Raw genomic sequence first — 6,537 nt, 5'->3', positions numbered from 1 at the left:
TCAAATGTCAAATAGGGATGTGTCCTAATAGACAAGTATTCGCAGATACAAATATAACTTAGCTCGGTTATCGAATGAACTTAAATGAATTAAAATCGGATCCATCCTGGATGGATGGATCCAATTTTAATCCGATATTACCGGACAAGTTAGAGTATCCATATATCCGATATTACAAGTAAACTACTTTTGATTACTGCTACGACTACGCGCTTAGAGTTCCGAATTTGGGGTTTAACGGTAAATGATGGATAAATATTTTTTTTTTTACAATTTAGGATAATATTGCCTGCATTGTTTTTTTAACAAGGTAGGATTTCAAAGTCTTTAAATTTCAAGGTCTTTAATTTGTATAATAAATGAGTAAATCAAAGATGTTCTGTATGTTTATTTTCCATGTCGTTGAGTATCGTATTTTGAAGTGGTCATACAGCTGAAATTCAACTCTGACGGAACTTAGGACGGATCTGCATTTGTAATTTCAAAGCCCTAAGATAAAATAGTCAAGTGTCAATTCGACGTTAAATATAAATGTTATTTTTTACGTTCATAATAATTATTGAAAGGCAAAGACAAACAATTTCATCCATTATTGGTTTATTAAATAAATAATATCTAATAAGTTATATGCATGTGCATGTGCATGTTTTTTTTATTACCTAGTGCAATTTTTCTATATTAATATTAGGAATCCATATATCTAGTATTATTAGGAATAGTCAAGAACAATGATTGAAATTAATTTTGTCGAAAAATATGCAAAAATGGCATAGAATACTAATCTATGAAAAAATGATATACGGATTTTATGCATAGGTCAATTCAGAAATATTTAACTGATCATAACTTAAATGTTGTTAACATTCACCATTCACCTATCTTAATAATATTATAATAGATTTTAATGCGTTTCGTTCGAGTGTTTCAAATGATAGTGTTTGATGTAGAAGTCGATAAGTACCTAACGAAGTAGATAATCAATGCAATATTGTAAAATTATTTACCTAAAATTATTGTTTGTTACAGTGAATGCAAATGTTAATGCGATTTTGGAGTTTTTTGGAGCTGTTTCCATCTTAAACTACTTTTTTCGCATTTTCGCATCATTTGAAACAGAAAAAACACTATGTAATATTTTTATAGTAGTGTTTGTGCACAATAGCTCTAGGAACTATCTATAAAGTGGTTTTTTAGCCTTTCCCATGATCATCCCATGGTGTAAATAGCGATGAAACCTGATAACCTTCAATACTAACTTTATGTGCATATACGAGTAGTTATCAACACAAAACACGCTCTGCGACGTCATTCAAAGAACGCGAAAAATGGCGGCGTTCAAACGTATCAAATTTTATCGATACTTTCAATAATTTAAAAAAATATATTTTAAACACCTAATAAATTGTTTATATTTTTTAACCGACTTCAAAAAGGAGGTGTTATCAATTCGGCCGGTATCTTTTTTTTTTCTATGTATGTACACGAATTACTCAGCCGTTAGTGGACCGATTTCAATATTTTTTTTATTAAACATATTAGACACGCTGTTTACATCCACCGAAATATATTGAGCGCCGACTTCAGAAATATGTAGTAAACATACATTTATTTTAATTATTTTTTACTTTGTAGTGACATAGAAGTCGGTTGTATTTTTTTGTTAAATTTTTTTACTATTTTAAAACGAAGTGATAAGTGATTAAAAATAATAAAATAAAAATGTGCATGTTTCCTATTATAAATAGTAACCGTACTTGAATGTATAAAACATTTAATCTCAGCACTGGCGGAAAAATAATTATCATTTGCATAAACGATGAAGGAAAACATCGTGAGGATACCTGCTTACTTGAGAAAAAAGTTATCTTAAAAACAGTTTTTAAAAGTATGTGAAGTCTGCCAATCACAACAATCATTCTTAGAGGAAACATGTATATAATAATACTCTATGGAGGAAACCTGTCCTCAGCAGTGGGACAATAATGGGTTGATGATGACTCGCGGACTAAGGCGCGGCCCACGCTGGGCTTCTGGTATTTGGGGCCCTAAAACAAAGAGTAATATTGTACAATTAGATCAACTTCTAGGCTAGGGCCTTATTTAACTTTCTGCCCCTGGCCGACAAGCTTAGTCCGCCACTACGTCTCAATAAAATGCCAAAATATTTTTGGTATGTTCAGTGCGGCTATAATTCTACGATCGTCCTTTGACCACAAAGAGCTTCCTGTATATTGCGTGAAACCATGTATTTGGCACATTAGTAAATAATGACTAGACACTATTTTATTACTCATTGTTTAAGAAGAGACGTTTGGGTAGGATGACGCATATTATGTAAATACTAATATTACGGAAAAAAACTACATTGGATGACATTTTTACAAAATTATAACTACTAAACTAAACCTGCGATCGTAAAATCAATATGTAGGTACCTATAAAGAAACTGCCTATTAATTCCGAATGTGATTTTTGCATGTAGGTGGGCGACTTACGCATAAGGAAAACCCGACCAAAACAATGATTCATTAACAAATACAATCCTGATTCAAATAAGTAACTATATTGTTATCAACACTGATATGTATACATTAATGGAACTGCACTACTCCAAATGATCATAAGAGTCACGGGTTTTTACAAGATTGAAGTAGCAAAGAGTGTTCAGTCCATGACAATCACTACCACCTATGGAGACCCATCTGTAACCAACGTCACATAGGACTAAGTTGTCGCCTCATATTAAGTCAGCTACAACCCACGCTCTGTTACCGAAACCTACACTTTTTCATGCTAGAAATAGGTGTGGAGATAGTATCTCGCCCGTCGGACCCTACTCGTTCTACTACTTCTCCAATACTTCAATCTTCAATGCTATGAATTGCTGATCTTCAAACAATATTTTAGTTATCTGTAGCCAGAAGGGTAAGCGTATATAAATCCTGCTTCTTAATCTAGTCTTCAAATGTAGAAGATCCTGTAATCTACTAAGTTCAGGCAGGACTCCTGTTCTATTTAGTTTAATTTACAGATTTTAAGTTATTCGTGGATGGTAAAGATGCAAAAGATATAGGCAGGTACACAGACCTGTACTTGTTTTTAACATATAGGTCTGTGGGCAGGTACTACAACAAGACATTATTATATACGTTTTTTTTAGATTTCAATTAATTACAAATTACGCAAACATTGGACAAAATCGTCTCGAATAATGCAGGATAAAGCATGTTATTATAATAAAGCGTATTGCGTGTAAATGTAATTCGATTAGTCTATTAGTATTATGCAGCGACAGCATAGCAGTTAAAACTAAGACTCTCAATCGAGCTCCAAGGTTCGAATCTCAGGCATGCAATGGTAAAGGAAAATCTTACCTGTAACTACTGCCAAAACTATTACTGCCTAATAAAAGCATTATTAAGCCCTGATTTCTTCTTATTTGAAGAGTGTGATAAGGGGGATATACTTTTCGAAAGCATTTCAGCTCAGTACTCAGCGGTAGCGGCGCATCTATGGCCGACCTCAGGTAGAAATCTAATCTAATCTGGGGTTGATTACAGATATCCATGGGCGGCAGTAGCCACTTACCATCAGGTGGAGTGAATGGTCGTCTGCTATTCCTATCTTATAAAAAAGTCAATACACTATAGGATAATCCTTTTTTTCTCCTGTAGATGTAGATGAATCTGAATAGGTTGATGACTGTCTTATGAATACTCCTACAGAATCCTAACTGATTAATAACGAAGATAAATAATGGATGAATCTGTAAATGGAATTTTATGCAAGCATTGTCTCGTTTGTTTTAATTATCGGCCCGAGAACACGTAATTGATGTTGATTGTTATCATAAAATAATTGAATTTCCAGCGATTATCTGCTAGTTACAGGATCATCATTATATAGTACAATTACTAATTTACACAAATAAATAATAATTGGTAATACAATTGTCTTGATTTAATAATAATATTCGTTTAATTCTCTAAAGGTATTTGCTGTGTTTTTTTTATGTTTTTGAATGTATATCTCCTCATTTCTTCCATTATACTTGAATCGAGTTTCATACTTCATACTTCATAACCGCGGTCCGGGGGTCTTCCTAAATCCTTATTGCGGCCCGCGGACCTTCCTGCAAATTAATTTCTTGTCTGCATTTTTTTATAATATTCAACTAGAACACGAGTACGTAGTCCATCTATTAGGCAGAGGCAACTGCTGTCCATGAAAATCTGTAATCAACCCCAAATGAGATTAGATTCCTCCTTGAGGTTAGGTATTGTTGCTATCCCTGTGGACAAAGTTGGTACGCCTCGGATAAGTATGTGACACTTATAACCCTACAAAACGGAACACAGTAGTACTAACATTGCTTTTGTTAGGCAGAAATAGCTGTGCGTTACTTTAAACCAAAGAGAAAATTCATTACCTCATGAAGCCACTATGAGGCAAGTGTTGCTAAAAAGCCCCATACATTACGACGTGCGTCAAAACTTAAAATAATTTATGCGCGTGCGCAAGATGAAGTGTTTGAGAAAGCCACCTCTACCTTGACCTTGTGCGTTTATTTCTGTTTCTGTAGCGATTACCATCCGAGGTCAAATGTTAATCGCAAGTATCGCAACGCAACTTTCTGCATGGTTAAAGGTAAATGTTTATCGTGTCAGTCGTTCTGCTGTATAGCAGCAGTGAAGCGTTTCAAGCTTGATGTTGAACTAACACTTGTTGAATATGAAAGCAATGCTTAGGTACTAGAAAAGGAGATCAGCAAAAAGGATAAGCTACTTCTTACAATTAAATCTGGAATTCGTCATTAAGTCTATCTGATTCATCCAATTCAGAAAACCTCCACACTAGCTCCACACCACAATGTAATGGTAGTGCCATCATAAGTAATAATAATAATATAATAATATGGCACCACCATGGTATGTACATCGGCCGCAAGCCTTTTTATGACCCACTACCGGACACGGAACTATCTCTTATTGGAGGAAGCCTGGCTATTACTCCACTAAGCTCCAAAACTTTTGGAGGAAAGTGCAGATCAATTTTTCGAAACCGCCATACAATCTCCGACATAGTTAAAGCATTGCCAGGTTCGACGGTTTCCCATGTCCTACGAAGCATGGAAGCGCTTAGCCATTAAGAGTAACCCATCTAACTTAAATCCTGTTGTTTTATTTATAAGTGGCGATCCACACAAGCCGTTATCTGCACTTCAAAATGCAATTAGCTTGAGAATAACAAGAAGTTTAAACACGGAGACAGGATGGCACACGGTCGAGTTGCCGGCCACCTTTTGAGTCATTGTCGACGCGTTATGTGATGACCGAAGTGGACTATAGTGGCCATGTATGGTTGGTTTTGTAGGACTAAGATAACTAAGTTATTGGGTAAGGGTCCACAATAAAGGTGAAAATAAAATGATGGTTTAAGTTAGAATTGCTATCTAGTTCCGTATTACTAAATACTTGTACGCTTAAATAAATTGAAACTCAAATTTAATATTTTTAAAATTGATTCATGTACAATTTCAACTTTTTGAATGTCAACACTCTTACCACCGCTTTTATCAAAAGCACAAGAAATTCCATACTTATGCTTAATTTGCCAATTATCTTAATGATATTATAGTAAGCTAGGTTAAGTTAGGATTTTTGGAGTTTGATGTTGGAGAACTCAGATACATAAATATTTAGTCATATTTAATCAGATTTGGAGAAGGATAAGATCTTGCCGCCGAAAGGGTTTAACTAAGAAAGGATCTGATATAAACCGATCAATTACAACCATTATTGGAATTATGTGAGTATCTGAACATAGGTAGGGTCAGAATTCTACAGCATGCAATGATAATGTTTATTTCTAAAGTATTTAGGCTCAGAACATTAAGTTTTAGTATCAAATGCCCGTCATTCATACGCTTGTATATTTGTAACTTGTTTTTCCAACATTCATCCCTATAGGGTTTGTAAATGTAAATGAAGCTCTAAAAAATCCATGTTTAGATTAATCTGGCTGAGATAATTTTCAAATGGAATAAAACTATAATTAGTTCAGTAATATTTCAAGTTATGGTTTCTTGCTGTATAATGTGTTTATGTGCAACACTTTGCAATCTAGCCGGCTAGACGTCGAGAGCAGTGTGGCGTGTGGCTTCCTACATCAGACTATAGCTGCAATATCACTACTGTACGTACTATAGTACGCAAAAAAACAAAATCTCGTAACATGACATATACTTTATGCATGTACAGCTAATTTACCATTTCACGAGACCTCTCTTATGTAAGAATCTTCGAGCTTCAGTGAGGTAAAACAGGATTTTCGTTTTCAAATAACCCATTTCTATAAACTCTACGGGCTAAAACCTTAATTAAATGGGATATCGAATCCAAAAATATATTTTCTTATCTAATAGATCCTTTTAAAGATTTGCTTGTTTGCTGCTATAAATTCCTACAAAATGATCTCCTATTTCCCTACGAAAATCTCGCAAAACTCGCTCTACTATCACTATCTGTTTCGTATTTT

Source organism: Epargyreus clarus, unplaced genomic scaffold, assembly GCF_041222505.1.
Source record: "Epargyreus clarus isolate Ecla_fem2 unplaced genomic scaffold, WU_Ecla_fem_2.2 ptg000004l, whole genome shotgun sequence".
In the NCBI taxonomy this organism is placed as follows: Eukaryota; Metazoa; Arthropoda; class Insecta; order Lepidoptera; family Hesperiidae; genus Epargyreus; species Epargyreus clarus.
The sequence above is the reverse complement of the archived record's forward strand: the minus strand, read 5'-3'. Positions refer to the sequence as shown.